Below are 25,250 nucleotides of genomic sequence, written 5' to 3'. Positions count from 1 at the left end.
TATTTACAATAAAGAATGAGGTGACAGAAATATGCACCTGTGGCTGACGTGTTATTTTGTAAGGGCTGCTCAAATTGTTGATTAGAAAAGGCATTCTTCATCAATGTTACCTGAAGGTTACCTGCTGTGATCGATCTGTACCTAATGCTTTATAAAATAAAATACAAAAAAAATCTAATGTCGTGGTCAATAATTCAAGAACACGGATTGGAAATCACACGCAGTTCGTTCGAACAGTGTTTTCTTTGTCGTGAGTTCAACAGTCTTCACGCCGTTCAAGCTGAAGACTAAATGTAAGTAGATACAGCCAAGGACGGATAGACTGCAATAAATGCAAGTATCGAAAGTCTATCCATATATCGATTTGGAGGAGCGGAAATAACAAAATTCCTTTACTGCAGCAGACGCTTCTTTAAACTGCAGCTGGCTACCAACTTGAGGGAAATAATTAGGTTACATTTTCCATTGCAGTATGTCATGGGCAAATATCTTCCCACACTTAAGTGCCCCTCTTAGTCCTTCACAAACTCAAATCCGCTTTTTGTGGGCCTGGATGCATAAATACTTTTTTTCTAATCTGATTTTGCAGGAAATGAACTAAAAGAGGACTTAGAGTGAAATAATCCTTTCAAGAGGCAGTTTAACCTCAGATTATTAGTGCTGCAGGAAATGCAAAAATAAAAGCGAAAACAGATATCATGGAGTCTTAGAAAAGAGCAAGGCTTGCAATCAGTTATTCGAATTATTTGCTCTGTGTGTGTGTGTGTGTGGGGGGGGGGGGGGGGGGGGTTCATAGCCAAAAAGTCATGGTACTCAGCAGAAATCCACCATCTCTACTTGACTTACTCTTCACTTTTTCCCGGGCTGATCTAAATCATTTCTGCCTTTGGAGTTTCCATTTTTAAAGAAAGGAGTCAAGCTTGTGCATCAGATCTCATCAGTTTGCTCCATTTAACTCATATGTGTTCAGTTTAACAGAACAGAGGTTTCGTCGGCATAATACTGCAGGCCAATAAAACACAGGGGAGTGGACCATTAAGTCTGAGTGTAGACTGTTAAGTCCCGGTGTCATTAAACAGGCTTGCATAGTTGATCAGAATCCAAATAATTTAATGTGGTGAAATGAAACATTAATAACTACTGGATGAAAAACGCAGTTGGTAAACTAGGATTGTTAATAAGGCAAACTGACTAGAGCAATTAAGATTAAACATGTTGCAGAGAATTGAAAGGCTGTTATTAAGTATTGATTTCTCTGTCTTCAGTTAGATCTATGCAGACCATAAAGGAGATGTAGATAAAGAGCATGAGGAGATTTTAATGGGGTCCAATTTGTGAGCCAATTTAGAAACGGCTTTAAGAGTCTAGGAAGAGAGTAAGTGTTTGCTTGTAGACACATAGTAAATATATTATAGGCTATGGTGTTGGAGTAGGTGTGGATTTGCCACCGAGTCTGTCAGTGACTGAAAAAGAAGAATTACAATTGAATCCAACAATTAGATTCAGATACAAGTAATCAGTGTACCGTCAGTTCTTGCACTGCAGCCACAATTTAATTACATTTTCCTTCAAAAATTTCTAAAAGTCACTGAAATCATTTAAGCCATGAGCACATTAAACTCTTACACCGAGTAATTCGGTGAAAGAATGACTTTAATTTTCAAGGCCTGTATTTTAGCCTGAAGCCAGGGCATTTCACATGTGTCTAGATAATATTTTCAGTAACTTCTTCAAGGTGTCACACTGTCCTCCAGTTTATCTATGCAGAATTACACACAATTTTTAGCTGCATAAAATAGCTGTCTTTTGTAAACGTTCCAAAGAAATTGTCTTCATTATCTTCGGTGCACAAAGGTTTTAATCAGCCCACTCCCATCAGCCCACTCCCTTAAAATCAATCCATCTGTTGGCTTTCAAACCTCAAACCACAACATCACAAGACATCAACATGTCTTCACGCCCTGAGTTGAGAGTTGTTTCTGCCACACCGCCACAGTGTGAGCTCCACAGACATCTCTCCTGCTAAGCATTATGATAGTTTCTATTACGTCCTGCAGTGTTGTGTCTGCGCTCCAGGCAGGTTTTCTGTTATCTGGGCCAAGCCAGAACCGCACAGGAGTCTCACAGAGAAGTATGATAGCTCATGTGTGGTTATATCTCTGCTACCATGAATAAAACATCACGCAAGAGTCAGCTATGTGCACTAAGCATGTGCTTAACTAGAAGATGCATGAAAGTGAATGCAGGTTTGGTGGTGGTGGTGGTGGTGGTGGTGTGTGTGTGTGTGTGCAGATATATGTTGCTTTAGTATCATCTTTCAAAAGAAGAAACAATAAGCAACATTAAAGGAGGACAAAACCTGAGCAGACTGAGACGTTTTATGTTTTGCCCTTTAAAGTGTTGAAAAGGGACCATGAAACAAGTTTTATCATTTTCAAGAAGCAGCAGTAGCTCTTTACTTAAATTATGTTTTTTTAACCATAAAGGCACTCATATAGTATGACTTGCCACTGTCTGAAAATATGGCAGCTACAAAGCTGGTCTGAATTTTGCTCTCATCTTAACAATTTTTTTTGCCAGTCAGTGAAGCTCTCAATTAATCTCTGCATTGTTTTAATTGAATTTCCACATGTCATTACTCACATAGGAAAGAGTTTGGTTGCTGTTTTCCATCTTTATAAATCAATCTAGAAAATGAGCCTGACAGAAATAGTTATTGTCTTTCTGATAATTATTGTACTATAACAATAAATAATGATTTGCTCCATTCAAGTAGATACAAAAAATCCCGTTTCTCCTTCTTGACTAATAAGCATACGGCAAAGAGCACCACTCCTTACCGCATTAGTGTAATGTTATTTTGACAGAGTGATTAAGTGTGAGCAATACCTTAATTCTTCTTAGGCTTTACCACAAAGAAGAAAGGCCAGTTTTTATGTTACCTGAAAGAAAAAATGTCTGCAAGGCAAACTTGTGCAAGTCACAAGTTAGATTTTTTTTAGTAATCGCATGGTTGTAAAGGCAACTCGCAGAAGTGCATCCATATTATCAATTCAAAGCGTCTTTCATCTGCATTTTGGCAGCTAGTCAACCATATCAACATAACATGAAGTACCAAAGTAAAAAGAGTGTTTTACGATGTGTTTTATTTCTCTCAACAAGGCATTCGCTTCCTTCTCCCCTCCTTTTAACAGGTAAACAGCTTACCTTTGCCATGACTCATTCTACTGAGACTACTGTTAAGTACTTTACTGTCCTTTTCTGAGCTGTTAATTTGATAAGTGAGGGGATCTTGCACTTCATAGTCTGGGCAATTAAACCCATATCTGAAGAATAGGGTCAGGCTGAATGACTTTCTAGTGTCTATTATGGGAACCATCTGAGTTACTGTGCATCACTGAAATCAGACTTCTGCACCGACATGCTGAGACCTGATTGTAACTTTAAAATTTCGTATGAAAGCAAAGTTTTGTTTTAGTTACGTGCAACTGACATTCGGTCTTGAGGGCGTGCGCTCTTTTAACTTGATGCTTATGAAGACAATGGGATCAGTCACAAAACAGTGATTATTTTTTTCCTTTGATTAAATACACGAAACTAGACCTAGACTGAGACTTGGGATGTGTTTTGGATTTGTAAAGCGAATTGAATTTTTCTATTTTTAGGGAGGAAATAAGTTTAGAGCTGTGGGATTAGGACAAACCTCACAAAAGGACATGGAGCTAAGATGGTGTAAAGGTCAGTGTTTGGAAGATCCGCTCATGAGGAAAGTACAGTTTATACTGCTTTCCCAGCGCTGTCCAGTTGTTGATCCAGCCTACATGATAGCTTCCAGGTCACATGAGGTCAAGCTTAAAAATTCAGTACAATTTTCTAATTAGTATGTGTTAAATTCCATTCGGCAGGAGTATCACGTAAGAGCAAAACATTCAAAATTAGGCTTTAAATTAGATATGGATGAAGCATTGCTGCTTCTAATATACATAAGTATTATGTCTTTAGACGAAAATGTCACAGAGTTTCCTGCAGCAGCATCTTCTCCCCCACCCCCTCCTAATTAAACTGTAATTTCAGAAAATTGTTGGTCTCATTGTAGATACATAAGCCTGTTTCATCACACTTAACTTTTTGGCATTTTAATACATGTTTTTCACATCAGTGTGCCAAACATCATCATTAAAATTTAACCCTCAGGCAGAAGGATGACCGAGCCAAAGATGATTAGTCTGTGCTTCTTTTCTGGAAATAACGGAAGGTCTCAGTTTGGATACATATAGAATTATGGAAATGTGGCTGGAATATTTTGGCAGGACACGAAAAAAAAGAACAATACACATGACCTCAATCTGCACATACACAAATTTAGACATACATTTGTAAAGAAAGAGCAGGAGAAGGAATCTGATACATAAAGTTTTACCTATTTTTTGGTCCTTTTAAGAGCAGGCAGTTTAAGAGGAGAAAGATTTTAGCTTCTATTTCTTGCTTGTATGCATTTATTATACTTTCATTATGCAGAAATTCTTCTCTTCAGCCCTCCTGATAACCTTCTTCCCCTGATCGGGCTAGCCAATCCACATTAAGTTGAGTAGTATCAAACTAGAACAGTGGCACAGGAAAAGACAAGCTGATCAAATATTTAGAAAATTTTCTTTACCTCTCTGAAACATAAAAAAAAAGCAGAAAACACTGCATATTAAATAAACATAAGACTCTCCCGAAATGCCACTATAAAATATTAAAAGCAGCATTAAAAAGATAAACACAGAAATACCAGAGACTAAGGGCTCCCAGGTCAATTTATGGAGGTTAAAATCAAAATGCATAGTGAAATTCAAAGACTTGAGTTGCCATAGGCAACATCTAAGGCTCAACTAATTGATTTATCATTAGGATGCAAAAGCAAGTGCTTACTTGCAATCTAAAGATGACCTGGGCATGAAAATATTAAGCGTAGGAACATTATGCATGGGAAACATCTAATTGGGAAGAACTTTTTTTTCCTACTGTATAAGCATAAGTATCGCGAATACAAGCGGCGGAAATGAGCTTCCTCCGAAGGGTGGCTGGCCTCTCCCTTAGAGATAGGGTGAGAAGTTCGGCCATCCGGGAGGGGCTTAGAGTAGAGCAGCTGCTGCTCCACATCGAAAGGAGCCAGCTGAGGTGGTTCGGGCATCTGGCAAGGATGCCCCCTGGGCGCCTCCTGGGCGAGGTGTTCCAGGCATGTCCCACCGGGAGGAGGCCCCGGGGCAGACCCAGGACACGCTGGAGAGATTATATCTCTCGGCTGGCCTGGGAACGCCTTGGTATTCCCCCGGACAAGCTGGAGGAGGTGGCTGGGGAGAGGGAGGTCTGGACCTCTTTGCTTAGGCTGCTACCCCCGCGACCCGACCTCGGATAAGCGGATGAAGATGGATGGATGGATGGATGGATGGTATAAGCAGTGGAGCATTGCCCACGGCGATGAATTCAAAGAACTGCATAGTTTACTGGTAAGAGTGAATCTTGGAAAAGCTGTTTCAGTTAAGAGACGAGGTTATAAAGTTGACAACTTGATCCATGAGTTCTGGCATGTCTAAGTGACTGTGTGCTCTTTGATGCTGAGTGCGTGACAGAAAAATAAACAAATGAAAAGCAACAAAAAAAAAAAAGAGGCAGAGGAGTGGTATGAACCCTTCCAAAGCAGGTGGCAGAGCCCTCCAGATGCTGCAGAGAAGCAACGATGCAGATAATGTCTTGCCTAGATTACCTCAGGGACTCCGATTACAGTGGAGAGTCCTCATCTGGGTCAGCTCCGAGCTGGTTCTGCAGGGATCAGCTGTTCTCGCTGTTGTCCTGCTGGCCTCAGCTGTCTCTCACCTGCTTGTGACCAGTCACGGATGTATTGGCAGTCTAAACACAACAGAGTCGACATACATGATACGTTGCACTGTGCTGTACCTACACTGTCACGACAGGCTTATTTGCACTGAATATTATTTTGATAAGGTCTGCATGAAACTTGATCTAATTGAATTAATCAATTCACTGTTGTCATCTCTGGGAACTTTCAATTGTAAGGGAAAGATTTTACCATAACAGTGTAATAGTAGTAGAATAATAATAATAGTAGAATAGCTGGAAATAGGAGGGTGAAAAATCTCCCTCTTACAAAGAAGAAATCTCCAGGAGTGGGGATCTCAGGGACCAATTAGGGTAAGCAGAAAGTGAAGAGAGAAAAGAAGAGCATAGAGAGACAACAAAAAATGTAACGTATGCATGGATAAATTGGTGAACTGGCCTTCAGAGCACAATCCCTAGGGGCAAGCGGTCAGAGCTCTCCTGGGGCTAAAGTGTTGGTTTGAAGGAATTTTTCTTGGGATGTCAATCAAATAACTTTAAAGAGACTGAAAATGGACAAAAAATAATCGCAAATAACTGCAAAGAGGCATAAATCAACCATAAATAATCCAAAAAGACAGAAAGAAAATGCAAACCAACCTCAAAGAGACACAAAACAACCAAAGAGGAACAGAATTATAACAAAAAGACACAAACTGACCACGGAGACGCAAAACCACTACAAAGACAGACAAATTAACAGGAAAAAACAACCACAAATAACTCAAAGCATTCTGCATTTCTTTTGGATGTCTTCATCTTATGTTTTGAGGCACTGGGGGCCTTTTCGCATGCCTCAGGGCACATTGACAAGGGAGGGAGGGAGTTCCAAACAGGAGTCAGAGGTTTCAAATCTTTGAAGTTTAGATCCAAATATAGAATAGACAGCGAAAAACTGTGATCACTTTATACAACAGGCACTAAAGTGTAGAGAAAAATAAAATGATCATAAAGTGATTATACTTTTTCTGTGATTTGTTGCTCTGACGACAAATCTTCATCTTTGCTTTTGCAGCTTGTTTTTTAAATTTGGTCAGATACATTCAAAACTCTTGCACAGGGCGTAGCACAGCTCATACATTTAAACCATTTAATTTTTTTAATGTTTATCAAATTATTGGCTTATATATTCTAATATACTCATTTGTGTTTTTTGCAGACAATAATGAACAATGCATGTGTTTGGAAAAAAAAAAGGAATCTGTAGTTTTACATAAGTTGCTAATAGACTCTACAACCATCATATGTAGTTCAAGATTTTCAATTTAGAAATATAAATTTAAGGCTAGATAATTTTTAAGTGAGGCAATAATGTAGATCTACACAAGAGATGAAAGTCAGTTTTGAAAAATGGGTTGCAAATGCTCATGTACGGTTTACCCTTCAAATGTATGTATGCACAAATGTGTGTATGCCCTCTATAAGAGAAAGAATGTACACGGGAATTCCAGATAGATATTTTCAAGGAGATATAAACTGAAAAAGAGAAAAGAAAGAGAGATATTCCAACATAGAGGCATCTTGACTCACATAGTCGTGGGGATCATGACCTCAATTTTCAGTGTGTGCCACTAGGAAAGCACAGGTGCACTCAAGAAGAGATGGCTAGCTAGCTAGCTAGCTATTGAGTTTGTGTACCCCTGAGGGCAAAAACATGTCCACCGAGCAAACCTTTTATGTTTCTCTCAACAAACGGTTCAGTCAGAGGTATCAGGGGGGACTGCTGGTGATGGTGAAAATGTATGATTGCTCCACATTCAAAGTCTGATTCAGGCTGACAGATAATTCTTAACTGACAACAACACATGGACAGACTTGGGGCTTTTTACACGTAAGCACTCACATTGTTATTTAAATGATGTTAAGTTATGCAGAACTTTTACTAACTAGGAGAAACAAAAGGGAAAAAATGCAGAAATCAGCTTGGTTTCATTGCAAAGAATAGCTGTCATCGTGAGCCCCGCCCATGAGTGATAATCCCACGTGCACATGTCCCTGCAAATATGCATCCTGAACACAACTGCATCCTCTTCGGATTGAGGTTAACTAAAAAAAATAAAAAATAAAAAAACACACAAACACATCTGTCTTCCTAAAATGTTGCCCTATTCACTGATGGGTTTATGATTAAAAATAGAACTGCTGTCATTTAATTCCCCACTTAGCCACAAAAACAAAAAAAGCAATCATCTCCTGAAACATTAATGGCCCGTTGACATCTTGCAGCGAGCCACAGTCTATCAGGTGGCGTGTGTAAATAAGGCTTCATTCTTCATATTGATTTTCCCCCCAGGTTTTGACATCAGAGGAAATCAAGAAGCACATTGCTGTATGTTCTCTGCAATAACAGCAGTTATTATAGCCATTACTTCCTTTTCCATCCATTTTCTCTAATATACACCCAGCGCCTACATCCATCAGTGTGCAAAGATGTGGTTTGGATATTTGTCTTGATGGAAAGGTAAATGAAATCTTCAGTCGAATAGCCTGCTCTGGCATTATTAGTGGATATAAATGTGCTTACTTACAAATTCCGCTGTTTCGTAAGAGTAACACGATTCTCTGGATTATATTTACGTCCCATTTGCTGCCCAGTTAGTGTTTTACTGCACAGGAAACGATAGCATATAGCAATGTGGAAAAACCAAAAGAGAACACTTAAAGCCCCATCAAGAGACTTTAAAGTGCATTTGCATGTCCTGTAAGCCAGTGCTTCTCAACCTTTAAAGCAAAGTCTACTTGTGACACATCATCCATCCCTAATCAGCAAGATGCTTTAAAAATAATGCCTTGATTATACTCGGTTGTGAATACAGACATGGACAGCTGAAGACAGGATAACAGAATAGTCATTCTTGTTATAGTTTTTTGAAGTCTCCTTACCTGGGCCGCATGTGTAGTTGGTGCATTGTGATATAAATTCTTTGCAGACTGGTCCAAACAGTCAAAAAAGACAGGCAGGTATGTGGACTACTATTAAATTTACATTGCTGTGACCTGAGCGGACTCTAGCAGACTCTAGTGGACACGGTTTAAGTCATTCAAAAATTGTTTTAATCAAAGTTGATGCTGTCTGAATAACAGATAATAAAGAAATCAGGGATTTTAAGATCTATTTATTTTTAATTTTTTGTTGGGCAAGTGTATTTTCTTGGTTTGGTGCCCTGGATGCAGGGCTACCAGCACTAAATTCAGAATAACTGTCATAAACTACAGATATGTTTCCTTTTTTGTTCATAAGCACGGCCAGAAAACCCCACTCGTGAGGGCCTGTATAACATTTAAATTCTCTATAACACCGGGTCTGTCAGGGCTTGTCTGACAGACCCCATCGCCCCTGGCATTTTGCCCTGTACCAGCCCACCGCAATCGATAACATGCCACCCATGTTTGTGCTGCCCTGAATATGCATGCCGTCCAGGCCACCCTTTAAAAGCACTAAAGGTGTGTATTGAATAAGCGAAGACTAGGATTTAGATAAAGGAAACGTTTTTTGAAAGTGACTCTGCTAATACCTGTACAGTACTGAGAGAATTTTAAAAGAAGTAATGATCTGTCTGTAATAAACAGTTGATCAGATAATTGTTCTTTTCAGGTTGAAGTACAGTATGTTTCACTAACTCATAGCATTTCCTGCTTGGGTAAGTTCTTAAAAAGCAGGAAAAAAATAAAGTGAATAAACTGTCAACATAAAAGTAAAAAAAAAATGCGGGGGACTTGTTTGATAAATCCATAAAAAAGTGGTGCGATCATGTCAGAGAGGCGCAAAACAGTCACACTGACATGACAATGTATGTAAAGACAATGCACAAATAGTTGTTTAGGGAATAAATAAAGACAAGAATGTCTCAATTTTACTCCCCTATAATGTCCATCACTGCCACACAAAATCTTGCGTCCTAAGAGGTTTTTTCCATATCCCAAAACATCACTGGGAACAGCAAGCTGCCAGCTGGCCCACTGCTAATGCTGATAAATGGTGGTTAACAAAATTGTGGCATCCTTTTTACACTAGCAAGTGCTTACTAATTGTCTTAGCCACTTTGCACAGTGTGTTAGCTAGCATACTCTGACATCCACACAAACACATTATGACCAGAAAACTACTTATTTGCAAAAGTGGCAAGCTAGCCAAATTGAAGTTGTGGAGAGAGTGCATATTTGGTTGTACTGTTATGTAATTAACACAACTTTGCAAAAACCAGCCACTTCGTTCACCAATAGAGTTTAAGCTTAAATTTTCTGACACTCCAGACAAGTATCACCCTGCTAATCATCCTAATCTCATCTCTCCTGACATACAGTGTTGTTGATCCAGGCAGACAGCCCATTACCTTCTGCTTTACTTAACCCCCTCTAAGTTCTCCGTTTCTCTGTCCTTCTAACTGTGTACAGCACCACTGCCAGCACCTCCCTAGTCTTATCCATTTTGGCACTCTGACGTTTTTGTTGACAGCTGTGTTGGCCCGAAAAGTCACATTAGGCCCACTGGGGGAGTTCCAGTATGCCAGATGGCCAGTCAAGCACAGGTAAAAGGTGATAACAGAGAGTAAAAACAAGCCAGAATAATATTATGTCCTGTCCTTACTCCTCTGTCTTTCTTTTCTCTCTCCGCCTATCACAAATTGCAAATAGGTAAACTGTTTGACCGTATACTGGCTGTTCTAAGCTAGTAACAAACTGAATGTAGAATTATAGAAAAAAGAAAACAGCGTGTGCGTGACAAGTGGCTCGCTGCCACAACAGAAGCAGCGAGCAATGCAGATGCTTGCTGTTGAAAAATGGGTTAGGGTCTCGGGCCCTCAAACAGCAGGCTGCTTTTCTTAGTTTGTAATGCAGCCCTATCTTTTAGCATGGTTGTACTGTGGGAATACTGATCATTTAAATGGATAGCTTATCATCTTCTGAAATACTCTTGAAGTATGGGATGCAGACTTTGCTATTTTAGATTAAGATTATAAGTTCAGCAGAATGCCGGCTCATTTCTCCATCAAATATAGGACCATGGTTCTCAGCTAGCTGCCAGTTAGCATTCTTTAGCATAGTTAGCATAAATACTAAAAATAGGTGATAAGAGTCACTCTAAAGCACTAACTAATTATATCGTTTGAGAACTAGGGGTTTACTGGGTGTTTTTAGCTGGGCTAACTTATGTTTATTCAGGGGTTAAAATGAGTGGGAGTCCCAGAACCTTTCAGTTGCTCAGTAATGAAACCTAATCCAAATTTTCCAAAATTTTCCAAAATACATAATTTTATCAAGCAGCCTGGCTTTGCTTCCAGGTTAGGCCACAGAGAAATGAATATCACCCTTGGTCCCTTCCACATGTGCAGACGTCAGAAAAGTTGCCATGTTGTACTTCACTACCTACCGCTACAGTAAGCATAAACAAAGTTACCATTTCTGTGAATGGCAGATAATTTCAAACTCGACACACAAAACTGCATCTGTGCAGTTTGGATTATAGTCTGTCTGCTAGCTAAGTGTCCAGTCACTGTATTTCCTAAGAGGGGGAAAAATGTGTGAACGATCTAAAATAGACAGAACATTAAAGGAAAATGAGAGATAATGACTACTCGGCAAGTGACATTAGCTAGAGGGGGAAAACTTACATGTCATGTCCAAATAAATGTTACTTTATTATTAAAATATCAGATTCTGGATCTGCATGTAATAATTTGCTGAAGTTATTTGGTTATTTGTGAATTGTGTCTTTCACAACAAATTTAATTATATTTTTTGTTGGACTATTATACTAGTATGCAAATTCATGCTGAGCTAAGTAGCAGTATTATGGTACAATCTACAGTGCTGCATTGTGTTGCACTCGTGAAATAGTTCATATAACATACAACAATCTGACTGAAGAGCAGTAAACCTCTAAAGCAGCAGCATCTGGTCAAAGCCTGTCCATAAAGAAAATGGGACATCAATTTATTTTGTGACTTATTTCTAAGAGAGTCATTTCCCTGCACTGCACCCAATCTCAGTGCACTCAAGTAGCCAAATTCCACTTTATCCCCTGGGTGTTGTGATTTTGTGCTAAGCTAAGCGAAGTGTATGTGACAGACAAACATCAGCGGCATCAATCCTTTTTCTATTTAATGCAAAAAGAAAAATAAGAAGCAAATGTTGTTACCCCACAGAGATAACTCTTAATTTTAGAGTCCCCATGGAAGCGGGATTGCTTCTTGCAAAGTGGTGTCAACTAAAATCTTTCAGATCATTTCAAGTCAAACCTTTCTCCCAAAAAAAATCCAGTGAACCGGCAAGTCAGATATTTACTTACTGGATGTTACATGACATGATTATTAGGAAGTCACAATATTAGCTGAAGACTAAAATGCCTTCTGCACTATCTTTCAGTTTTACTCCAAAACTGACACAGCGGCTTTTCAAAATGTTTGTGACCAGATGGCTAAACTAGAAGAAAGATGTTTTGTGTATTATTTTATCATCCCCCCCCCATCCTTTTAGACCCATGGGGAGCTAACTGCAAGGAAAATCAATTTCTGTCATTCTCCAGCGAGTCTGCAGATGACAGTGAATAAATTTGTCGGGGGTAGATGCAAAGTTGTTGCAAGCCACAGGAACTCGACAGCTCTGTAATGCAGGTAGTTGCAGCTCCTGCTAAACTAGTTGAATGAAGTGGGACATCTGGATTTTGCATTATTTTTGCTATACTCTAAAGACACCTGTCAGTGACATCGTCAGGAAATACAAACATAATTAAGTAATCAAACAGACACATTACATATGTAAATTACATTAATTGCAGAAATGGGCTTAAAATATTCATTCAAATTAGCCCCATCATTTAGGCAGGGATCTCTTCCTGGTGAGTGTAATCATTGAACTAATTAGGTCAGTCAATGCAAGTTGAAACATTTCGAAAAGCAATTTCACTTTCCAATTAATTATAGGCTCAGAGATTGAAAGCAATATGGAAATCTGCGGAGCAATAGCAAGGATAGAAATAACCCTTCAGAAAATCATCATCATGAGACCAGACTTATAGAAACAGGCCGACAGACTGAGAAATTTCACTGTGCAGCTTGAGCTTGAACTGTTATTATTTTTCATGGTTTATGGGTCTGAATGTGTATTTGCCGAGATGACTTGTCTGTATGGATTTTGGAAGTATCTCAGCAAGACAATTCAGCGCTGTAGAGCTGAATAGCGTTAGATGAAAGTGGAACACTCATTCACCTTTCTAGTACAAAGCAAACCACTTTGGAGAGTTCATAACCGGCTGCAGAGTGTGTGGCTTTTTCAGAAACACACAAAACAAATATCCACCCTGGTCTGAACAGTTCCATCCAGCGGTCTTATTTGTTTTGTTATGGCACTTTTATTTAATTCAGAAGCAACAATATAATTGCACTCTATTCTAATTCTTTTTATAGTCCTGAGTGAAACAGCATTCATGGCAGCCATAAACACGAGGATTGCAGGGAATTGTTCTCCAATCTGCTCCTACAAACAGGGAGTGCATGACGCCGTGGACAAAAATATTGGTCCACCTACACATTACACCTACAGCAGCTGGCCAGCCATGGAGACCCAAAGGGTGATCTCCCATTGCACAGCTTTTGGGTTGATGTTAATGCCAGAGGAGTTTCGGAGCTCAGCAGTTATTGAGTCAGGAGAGATTGGCGAGTGTTACGCACCACGTGCCTCAGCACTCGGCGACTCCACTGTGTAACTTTACTGGGTCTCACACTTTGCGGCTGACTTGCTGTGGTTACTAAACACTTCCATTTTGCAAGAGTATCACTTACAGTTTACGGTGGGATGTCTAAAAGGGAAGACATTTTTTCAGCTGACTTGTTGGGAATTCTTTCACAGTCACCATGTCACCATGTCCTTAATTTTATACAACTGTGCCAATGAAACTGAAAAAATCCCAAATTCAAAGATTAAGAAGCGTGGAATGTTTTTGTCCAAGCCTCAGAACAATGAAGACAACACAAAAGGTGCATAAGCTGTGATTTCTTTAGTGGATAATTGAGGTTAAAATCTCCCAATTAAAAGAATAAAATACATTTACAACCTGATTTTAAATATATATATATATATATATATATATATATATATATATATATATATATATATATATATATATATATATATATATATATATTAGTAGTAGTTTCCCCCTTAATAATCCCACCCAGTGACGTCTTTTACAACTCCTCCACTTGGATACAGGATTCAGTCGGTGTTGCCATATTTGAGCAGTGTAAATGAGGCTCTACAAAGGGAGTATGTTTTACTTCTTTTACTCAGAGAGGGTATGTTCATTATTGCTTAACCTTCATTAAGATACTAAAAAAGTGTTGTATAAAGGAAATGTTGCAAGTGTTAGTATGCCATAATGGAGCTGTAGTAACCCAGTGTTTCTTCTAGAGCTTTAAAAGTTTTCAGGTATTATTTACATTCTGTACAAGACTGGGCAGAATACACAAGGTTATACTATTTAAATCCCAAACTACATTTGCTACATTGTATGGAGTTTTATTTTGAAATCCCCTCATTAGTCATCATTAGTGAGTCTTTTGCCTTGTAAAGGTAGCAATAGTGTCAAAAAGCACATCGCCACGTGATTTTCTAAGCTGTGGTACAAAAATGTTTTCCATTTGTAGCATCAGCAGATGAGGATGCTAAACTTTTGCTTAAGACATGTTTGCATATGGCATGCAGCCTGTCTCTTTAAGGGTTGTATAATGATATAATATGAATATTTGACTTTTTAAGATCATTTTTTGAAACAAATCACCTGGAAACTTTAATAATTTACGCTCCTGGAGCTAAAGATCAAGATACTTCTAACTAGTTACATTCATTTTAGTCAGCAAACATGACAACAGTTGAAGAGATGAAAAGCTGGCTTGTTTGCGTTTGTGTGAAATTGAATAACCATTGTTTCAAGAAATAAAATATAAAATATTTTTGAGTGACAAATCTTTCACTATTACCTGGTGCGATGCTGAATTGAAAAGGCTGGCTTGCAAATCAATAGCGAGCAAATTTCTTTCTCTTTTTTTCTTCAAGATAAAAATATTGACATATGACTTTTTGCTATTTTGTAAAAATATAAGCTACATAACTTAGCTTTTTACGAGTGCCGCCCAAACTGTGTGCAGCTTGTTCTTGTACACCTAAAACAAGACAGATGATGAGACTACAGCATGTGATAGGACATGCCCTCGGAGGTCCCCTGCACCTCTTTTGCCCTTCGTTTCCTCACCTTTCCCATCACATTATCCTCAATCTTACTTTGCTCCTCCCCAAAATGCTGCCTCCCTTCCCATCCTCAGAGATCTCACCAGAAGCCTCCAGAAAGACAGATGCTTTGTCCATTCATTCAGTAATTACATTCCACTGCCAGGTCTTGCAGGCTGATTATTTAGCTGTCTGTCTCATCTACTGCCAAGCCACTTCTCCCATGTAAGCTCCGATTCAGGACCCCAGGACAGCATCCGCAGATAAGGCTCACCCTGACTGTGTTAAACAATGAGAAGAGTTCAAAATGATTAGCCTGCCAGATTTTAGGTTTATTTTAGGTCCCATTTATGAAGGGGGAATGAATGTAATGAACATGCAATAAAACAAAATGTAACAAATCTAGACAGTAACATACAGTATGGGAGATGCTTTTGGTGAATCTAACCAATGAATCAGCTTAAACTGCGATACGAATGTAAACAGCAAATTAGTTCTCAGAGAAATGAGAACGACTGCCTTTGGGCTCGCCTATGTTTTTTTCTTGCTCCCTTTTATATTAGAGCATCACCAGCTGTTATGGCAGATGGGCAAGGTAGCAACCAATTTAACTCCATCCATTTCTATGCAAGCACAGAAGAAACAATCTGTCTCTGTCACTGACTGTCTCACTCGCTCTCTCCTCTAAGCTTCTTTTTTTTCTGAAGGGATCTAGCTTTATCGCTCTCATTTTGACATACAGATTTTTACCAGCATCAACTAAAAAACTGTGATGGGATAATATAAACTGTACGTGCTTATGATTAAATGAGTATTTGCAATACTTTTACTTTAATTTTATATGTAAGCAAAAACAATAGATGAGCTTCCCATTGTCCTTGCCAATTCCTGAGAAAAACTAGGAAAGGTTTTCCAAGAAGTAGGCTGACAAGTTCATGATACAAATATTTTCTTTTTTCAATCCCAAAGGCACAAACTCTCACCAGCCACTTTATTAGGTACACCTTCCTAATGGTGTGTTAGAACCTTTTGCCCTCAAAACCTTGTTAATTCTTTGTGGCATTAAATCAATAAAAGGTGCTGAAAACATTCCTCAGAGATTTTGGTCAGTATTGACATGGGAGAATCACACAGTTGCTTGTCATGCCAATGTCTCCCTTCAACCACATCACAAAATGCTCTATTGGATTGAGATCTGGTCACTGTATAAGATATTCAAGAAACCCGAGCTTTGTCACACACACACACTATCCTACAGGAAGCAGCCAGGCGATGAATATATTGTGGTCAAAAAGCGATGGACATACTCAAGTAGCCTTTGGCACTTAAATGGTGCTTAGTTAGTATAAAGGACCTAAAGTGAGTCAAGAAAGTATCTCTTACACCTTTACACCATGCTGATGATGCTTTCATGTTGGATAGCAGGGATCATTTGGCCCAACCATCACAGCAGAGATTGAGACTCAACAGACCAAAGAATGTTTTTTTCCAGTCTTCTACTCTCTACTTTTGTTGAGCTTGTGGGAAATTTAGCCTTAGTTTCCTGCTGTTAGCTGATAGGAGTGGTATCTGGATAAGAGCTGCTCTTCTGCATACTGTACCTTGATTGTAACAAGCAGTTATTTGAGCTACTGTTGTTTCCTGGAAGCTTGAAGCAATTTGTCCTTTAAAATCAGCAAGACATTTTCATCCAGAGAATGGACACTGGATATTTTGTCTTTTTTAGACCACTCTCTGCAAACCCTATAGATGGGTGTGCGGCTTAGATCCTTGAGATGAAGTGTATGCAGCTGATGTGTGTAGAAACACACGCCAGGATGTGCTCCTAAACTTACACTGGTCATTTTAATCATGGTACAATTACCATTGGTATTTTTTAGATTCAGCAGCAATCATAAGCAGATTTCTCCATACAACAATCGTTATTAGTTGAAGTGCTCTAAAATATAAAAACATAATTAAAAATTAACATAATCCATTTTATTCAATACCCTTAATATATTCAGAATATTTTCCTGATTCTAATTAAATTTTTATTGGAGTCTTATTTGAAAATGCAGGGCTTTTTAGGTGAAAGAGAATGTTTTTACAGTGTGATACAGTGTTCGTTAGTTTACTTAAGCAAAGGCTCCGAACTATTCGTCCACTATAAGTCTATTAACAAGCAGTGACACAAAGAGCAAAGAGGAGCAGTGAGGTTGAAAGATGCTATTAAAGCCATAACAAGAGTTAATGGCAGGGCAAAAAAAAAGTTGAAGGTAATGGTGCTGCGAGTCTCAAATTGTCCAGATCAATGTTTAAAGAGCACATGGTGCAATTAGTGAGTCTTTTGTGCTTCTAAAATCTTTTTTGCATATTCTATCAAAGAACGCATGGGCATTAAACACCCAATTGCCCAAGCAATAACTATAAAACAGCTGCACTACATCAGAAGGCTTGGGCATTAAATTGCATTGTTCTTTGCTTCTGCACTAATACAAGGATAGAAAAGCTGGCCAGAGATGAAAATTAAGCCCAGTAGTAGCAACACTCGTCTAAGTGGGGCATCTATTTGCTCTCAAAACCACCTGAACTATCAGTGTCACACAATCCACGAGACACTGTAAACATTCATCTGATCCATGCTGAAATAATTGCATCACATAATAATTCGTTCCCCAAATCCTCTGTTTGACAGCATGCCAAAGGTGGTGATTAAATTCAAATCTGAATACCGAGGAGGCCGTTGAAGTCCTCTATTCTCTTGTCATGTTCATGAAACCAGTCACCATAAGAAGATGGATAATTTGTGGCCTTAAAGCGATGCTTACAGCGAGTAATAATGCTTTCACAGAGTGACATACAAATGATAATGGATCAGTGTAAAAAGGAGAAGTCCATTTTAAAATTCACTCCAGTGTGCAGCTGAATGTTGCAGTGATCCGATCAGCTTACAAGTTCCCCCAGATTAGTCATTTCTCTAAATTCCCTGAGTGGAGGTCAAGAGTGCAAAATTTATATGACACCCAGAGACATAAGCAAGGTTAAAATAAAGCAGAATTCTAGCAAGAGCCCAAAGTCTGCCAAGAAACATCCCACACACCATTAAAACACCACCATCCTAGACTACTGAAACAAGGCATTTGGCTTCTAACCTGTGCGGGCTTTAGCTGTCCAGATTGGTGTACCAGGTGTACCAGAGCACCACCACATCTCACATTTCTCGTCTGACAGATGTGAAGCCCAGTATGATCTTAAAGCCCATCTTCCTCGAAGCTGGAGGTGTTGTTCATTCTGAGAGAGACAGTTGTAATAACTGGTATCTGTGGTACTTCTTACCTTCCTGTCAGCTCCAACCAGTATGGCCAGTCACCGCTGACCATCACACCGGATGTTTTTCTGTTTTTTGTATCATTCCGAGCAAAGCAACAGGTTTAGAAATGTTCTAGCCACACTTAGCTGTATCTGCATAGATTTATAAATTACACTGCTGGTGCATTTCATGATTGGTGATGCATGCTTCAACACCTTACTGACTACAGCTTCTTACTAGCAAAAAACCACACACACACACACACACACACACACACACACACACACACACACACACACACACACACACACACACACACACACACACACACACACAAAGAGAAAACACTCCTAATCCAACAAAGTTGTTTTAATCAATTCCAGTTCAGAGCTACTGTGGGACACCTCCAAGCTGTCAGCTGATGGAAAGCTGTTGATTATGGTTTTAATAAGGAGCAGAAAGTGTGACCATGAAGACTACAGTGGTGCAAACTGCAGTACAATACAACAGTTCTTACAATGTGTAATGGATAATATTCTTCCTTTGCTTTTTTCACTCAAAGCAAAAGTGTAGCTCTTCTTTTAGACTTCATTTAAGGGGAGACTCGATAGATCTGTGATGAATGTCCAATTGTGTAGGTTTTTAGATCATTCATTTGTCATTCAGATGAATGTACTGCTTCAATTAGTGAATAAGAGCTGGAGATTGGATCTATTATCAGTGTTACACTTTTGTCTACTTCTTAGAGGTTTTTGAAGAAAAAAAATAACTTGAGGAAAAATATATTAACTTTCTTGCTGAATGTTTGATAAGACCGATATATGTTTGTCATGTTTGTACCGTTTAACTCTGTAACAACCAGATGTTATAACTTAACATAAACCAAAGAAGGACTTAGTTAGACTTATGCGATGTGTCATTCTCACAAACGGGACATAAATGCTGCCATTCTTTTGGTTACCTTTGGCACACAACTTTTCCTTGTTTCACCTTTATTGTTGAACCTTTTAAGAGCAAGACACTGTGCATTAACAGGGAGGAAGGAGGGTATCATGAGTCATTAGTATGAGAGGGAGACCCTGGTTTATGTACCATTTTGCAGTGTTGTGTTTTCCACTTTATACTTTGTTTTGACTCACAGTTTATGCTTAGATGCTGAAAGTACTTGTTTAATATTTGAAAAACACTATATTTAGGTGATTAAGTTTTGAATGAGCTGCTCTGACTTCTGACTGTGCAGAAGTCTTGAGCTCCCCTCCACCATTTATTTATTTTTTGCTTCCAAGAAGCCAGACTGCCTTGCAATTTCAAACTATGTTCTTTGCACACTGGCTGTTTTTTTTCCTTGCACCTGACCATTTTCAGAGGAAGGCTTCTTTTTGAGTCACTTAACACTGACCTATGAACGATTCAAGCATAAAAAGATGTCAAAATCAAATCCATTCCATTTTAATTCTGTCCATTAAAAAAATGAGAAAATTGGACACTTGGTGAAAAAAGAGGGACGTGACCAAAGCCTCATCGGAAATGATCTCAGTGTGGCTACAAAGCCATTTTTAAGGATGGGAGGATGTCTGGAGGAGGACAGGGAAGAGGCCATGTCTAAAACATAGAGGTGGCTCTGTCATGGTTTGGGGCTGCGTTCCAGCCAGTGGTGTTGGAAATCTTCTTGATACTGATGGAATTATGAAAAGTAGGAAAGTACTATAAGTACCATGGAAAGCATCTGTCTGGCAACTGCTTCGGCTTTCAGCATGACTATAAATGTAGCAAAAACATTCCTGGATAGTTAAAAAAAACAAAACAACAACAACAACAACAACAACAACAACAAAACAGTGGAACACTATGAGTCATGGACTGGCCTCACCAGAGCCCTGTCCACCACATTATAGGAGCAGTGTGGAATCATCTTGACAGAGAATGGAACAAAAGACAGCTAACATCCAAAGAAGACTTGGATGTCCTTTAAGAAGCCTGGAGGACTATTCGTGAACACTACTTAAAGTACAGGAAAACTTGTTTACAAGGGTTCAGACTGTGTGGTCATACCAAATATTGACTTTCGAGCTCAATGAAAATGTATAGACTCAGTTTTTTTTTTTCTTATACACTGTATTTCCATGTATGTTTTCACATTTCACTGTAGCTATTTCCCGTTTTCCTAGCAAAAGACTTAGAATAGTGCATTCCCATAAAACCACGTTTTATTTTACAAATAAAAAATAACAGGAAGTTATTTAATAACCCTTTGAATTCTAAACTATCATATTAGTACTCTAATTTGATATTTTGGAAAAGAAAAATGTGAAAAGTCATTGATGTGTGCAAGGATGATTACTTTCACTGTTTGACAAGACTTGTGAGAAGTATTTTTTTTTAAAAGTTACATATTCTCAGAGGGCTAATTATGAGCTAAAGGTGCTTGTTGCTATATTTGATGATAGATGATAAGGTCTATTACAACACCTACAATATATTAGTTCCAGTGAGAAACCCTGACATATTACAGAGTTTTGTCTTGCTATGACAGTAATGCACTGAAGTGTAAAAAAACAGTACTGCAAATGAGACAGTAAGGGGTAAAGGTTAAAAGAGGCAGCTTTGTCAAGATGAACTTTTTTGACCAGTTTTATTAAGATGTGACAATAAAAATCAGCTTGAAAGCCCTTAAATGAAGAGCTTTGAAAGTTGAAGACTCAAGGAATACTTCACTTCAACATGGAGGGTCATTATAGTTTCTGAGTGGTGTGCTACAACCCAGAGGAGTGAAATATAGCCAAGAGCAGGTCTAACATGTGCCAGAGGGGTTACTGGGATTGGCCTTTCCTTCTAGATATCCATGGCTGAACCTCTGTGGCTCCAAATATTAAATTAGATAGGTATTCTGACCTTTTAAGCCAGTAAATTAGCAGAGAAAAACACATTTTAAAATAAAAATGGTCAATATATTTAATGATTTTTCTGGGGGGTTTTTGGTCTAAATCAGACAATCTGGACTGTGAAAGTATTGGTTTCCATTTATGTCTTGGCAAGCCTGGTAATGAGCCTATACAATTAATTTTGTTTATCTTAATCACCTCATTCTTATAAAATCGAATGATTTTACCTCGGCTCATTTCTTATTTGATGCCTGGTGCAACTACATTGTTTTATTATGTTTATTATTTTATTATTTATTATGTTTTGTTTCTCTTGCACCCAGTTCTGGTTTGTCAAGTCAATGAAATTGTCAGGGCTCTGTGTGCAGGCAGGTGGAGATGTGGATCCAAGTGCAGGACTCTCAGACGGAAATATAACTGAAAACCACAGCTTTATTGCTGGCACCAACAAAACAGAAACCAAAACATGAAAACACTAACTGGAACACACAGGCAGGATCTGCAGGTACAACACGACACTGAGCATGGGAAAACACAGGGCTTATATACACAGGGTAGTAACGGGGGAATCGGCAACAGGAGGGAGACACAGCTGGGAGAGATCAGGGCTAATGAGACAGGGGGAACAAAGCTGCACACACTAACATAAGACAAAGACTTTCACAATAAAACAGGAAACATGAATCACAACTCAGAGACACGGACTCAACACAGAGAGACAGAAAATGCCACATGGAACTGAACTACACATGAAACCACAATTCCTAAAACATGGATAACAGAAACATGAAACTCTAATAATAATGATCACAACCACAACAAGAGAACAAGAAAACAATCCATGATGCAAAATTAAACCAAAACATAAACTCAAAATACTGGATCCAACGGACCCAGAACCGTGACAGAAATTATCTGCTGTTTCTATCAGACCTGTTCGGTATTGACTTAAAATTTTAAATTACAGCATGCACTGCATTTAGCTTTAAACTACAGAAAAACTTATAGCTGCAGTTAAATAAAATGCAATGAAATGGTGACAGTAGATGGTGTCAGAGGCATTTGGTGACAAGCATATCAATGGGTGTAAATTATAAAGGCTATATATAATATACAGGCTTTTGCACATTTTTTTCTTGCAGATTAAATTGAGAGATTGTGTCAGCAATTAACTGATTCATGACAATAACTATGCCAATTAACAAAGACAACATTTGATACAGGAAGTTGCTGTATGTCATTATTTATCGAATTATAAAAACTCTCTTTAGGAAAGGAAAATGTAAAAATGTGAGCTTTGGATCAGTATTCTCTCCCGGTGACAACACTATTCATGACAATTACAATAATGTAATTAGGATTTAAGACAACAACAACAACAACAATCTTTATTTATAGAGCACATTTAAAAGCCTTGGGCATACCAAAGTGCTTTACATAAAACAATAAAAAATAAAACAGTTCACACATTAACATCAAATACATAAAGGTAACGAATTATGTTCACAGATAAAAGCCACCAATAAGAGTAAACTGCAGCACATAGGTTATAGCAAGGTAAGACTGTACCACCATGATAAAAGACACCAATAATGGAAAGATAGCAGAGAATTTAATACAATAGGTCAATAGGTCACTGCAAGCAAGCCAGCATTTAACTGGTAGAAAAGGCAAGTTTAAAAAGATATGTTTTTAGCTGTGATTTAAAAGAATGAATAGAATCAGACGCCCGGATGCCAATCGGGAGATTGTTCCACAGCTCCGGTGCAACTAGAGCAAACGATCGATCACCTCTAGATTTCAGTCGAGATCTGGGCTGAACCAGCAGTAACTGTGAGGATGACCTTAAAGCCCTAGCAGGAGCATATGGGTTTAAAAGTTCCTTAAGATAGCTTGGTGCAGTGTTATTGGTAATTTTAAAAGTAAACAACAAAATTTTAAATTGAATACGATATTTGACAGGCAACCAGTGCAGATCAGCAAGGACAGGAGTAATGTGGGCAAACTTCTTGGTTTTAGTTAGAATGCGTGCTGCAGCATTCTGAACTGTCTGTAATCTATGTAAAAGGGAAGAGTGGAGACCACAATAAAGTGAATTACAGTAATCTAGCCTTGACGTTACAAAGGCGTGGATGAGCTTTTCTAGGTCTTTATACGGGATATAGTGCCTGGCCTTAGAAATAAGGCGAAGCTGGTAAAAACTAGATCTGACAACAGCAGACACTTGTTTATCAAGTGTAAATGAGCTGTCAAATAAGACACCCAGATTCCTAACAGTGTCAGAGAAAGAACTAGTGAGAAAACCAAAGGCATCCCGAAGTTTGGCACGAAGGGCATTACTACCAAAAATCATAATTTCGGTTTTCTTATCATTAAGGGTAAGAGTATTTGCCAAAAGCCATTTCTTGACCTCACACATGCATTCTCGGAAGCTATTCAAAGAAAGAGCAAGATCATCGTTTAGCTCAAAATAGATCTGGATATCATCCGCATAATAGTGAAAAGCAATGTGGTATTTCTCAAAGATAGCATTTAAAGGAAGCATGTACAATGAGAAAAGGGTAGGGCCTAACACAGATCCCTGGGGGACACCACAGCAAACAGGTACAGCCAGATGTACCGAAGAGAGCCGATTGGAGAGGTAGGATTTAAACCAATCCAAGGCAGCGCCCTTAATGCCTACAGTGTGCTCTAGTCTCGCCAATAGGATGTTATGGTCAACCATGTCAAATGCCGATGAAAGATCCAATAGCACTAGGACAGAGGGGCGTCCATTGTCAGCCATTAGTAAAAGATCATTGAAAACACGAAGCAGCGCTGATTCAGTGCTGTGATGTTGTTTGAAGGCCGATTGAAATTTATCATTTATATTATTCTCATCCGGGTAGGTCTGCAGTTGAAGCAGAACCACCTTCTCAAGAATTTTAGCCAGAAAGGGAAGCTTAGAAATCGGCCTATAGTTGGCAAAATCACTATGATCAAGGTTCCTTTTTTTTAGAACAGGTTGAATTATAGCATGTTTGAGAGCTGAAGGTACATAGCCAGAAAGCAAGGAAAGGTTCAATATGGACAATAAACAAGGCCCAATTGCATTAAAACAATCCTTGACTATACGGGATGGGAGAACATCATGTACAAAATTAGTATTGTTCAGTTTATCAATTAGACGCTTCAGAGTAGAGAGTGAAACGGGTTCAAATTGATAAAGAGTAGCAGAACAATCAGGAATAGACATACTATCAGTCACCAAAGGAAGAGTAGATTTAAGAGATAAAACTTTATCTAAAAAATAGTTTGAAAATTTTTCACAAAGACCCGGGGAGCACGGCAGTGGCATAGAGGGGCAGGGGTTCACCACAGAGTTAAAAATTTTAAATAGAATTCGAGGATTATCACCATTAGTGGTAATAATTTTAGAGAGAAAAGCCGCTTTAGCCATTCTGGCAGCAGCTTGGAACTTCGAGCGGCTAATACGTAAAATATCATATGATGACTGGAGTCTATCATTCCTCCACTTCCTCTCATCCCGCCGACATATACGTCGTAAAGCACGAACAGAATCATTTAACCAACATTGTGAGTAAGTTCTGGGGCGTTTCATTTTGATAGGTGCAACAATGTTAAGAATCAAGGAACAAGTAGTTAAAACAGTATTAGTAAAATTCTCAAGCGTGTGTGGAGTAAAACAATCCAGCATAATAAATGGGGAGTTCACAAAAGACGTAGAAAAGTTGACCACAGTATCAGCATTAATAGTACGCGTAGGGTAAAGAGGAGCCTCTAAGTATTGTCCAGTGTTGCCCAGGTCAACATCGAAGATAACCGGGGAATGATCAGAAAGTCCAGTATTTCTAATTTCCTTAATGCAAATATCCACATTAAATGAAAAAACCAAATCAAGGGTGTGGCCTTTAACATGGGTAGGCTCATTCACCCACTGAATAAGATTAAAAGAGTCAGTCAGTGCAAGA

At 38.7% G+C, this 25,250-nt stretch overlaps 1 protein-coding gene across 2 annotated transcripts in view; it reads left to right on the top strand.

Annotated features, from left to right (window-relative positions):
• The window catches only part of ralylb (RALY RNA binding protein like b), a 134,615-nt gene that overhangs the window by 1,170 nt on the left and 108,195 nt on the right, over positions 1–25,250 (top strand). The gene's annotated exons all lie outside the window — the stretch shown is intronic.

This window comes from Copadichromis virginalis, linkage group LG9 (genome assembly GCF_057382275.1).
Source record: "Copadichromis virginalis isolate Kocher_CV1m ecotype Utaka linkage group LG9, C_Virginalis_male_GT1.1, whole genome shotgun sequence".
In the NCBI taxonomy this organism is placed as follows: Eukaryota; Metazoa; Chordata; class Actinopteri; order Cichliformes; family Cichlidae; genus Copadichromis; species Copadichromis virginalis.
The sequence above is the reverse complement of the archived record's forward strand: the minus strand, read 5'-3'. Positions and strand labels throughout refer to the sequence as shown.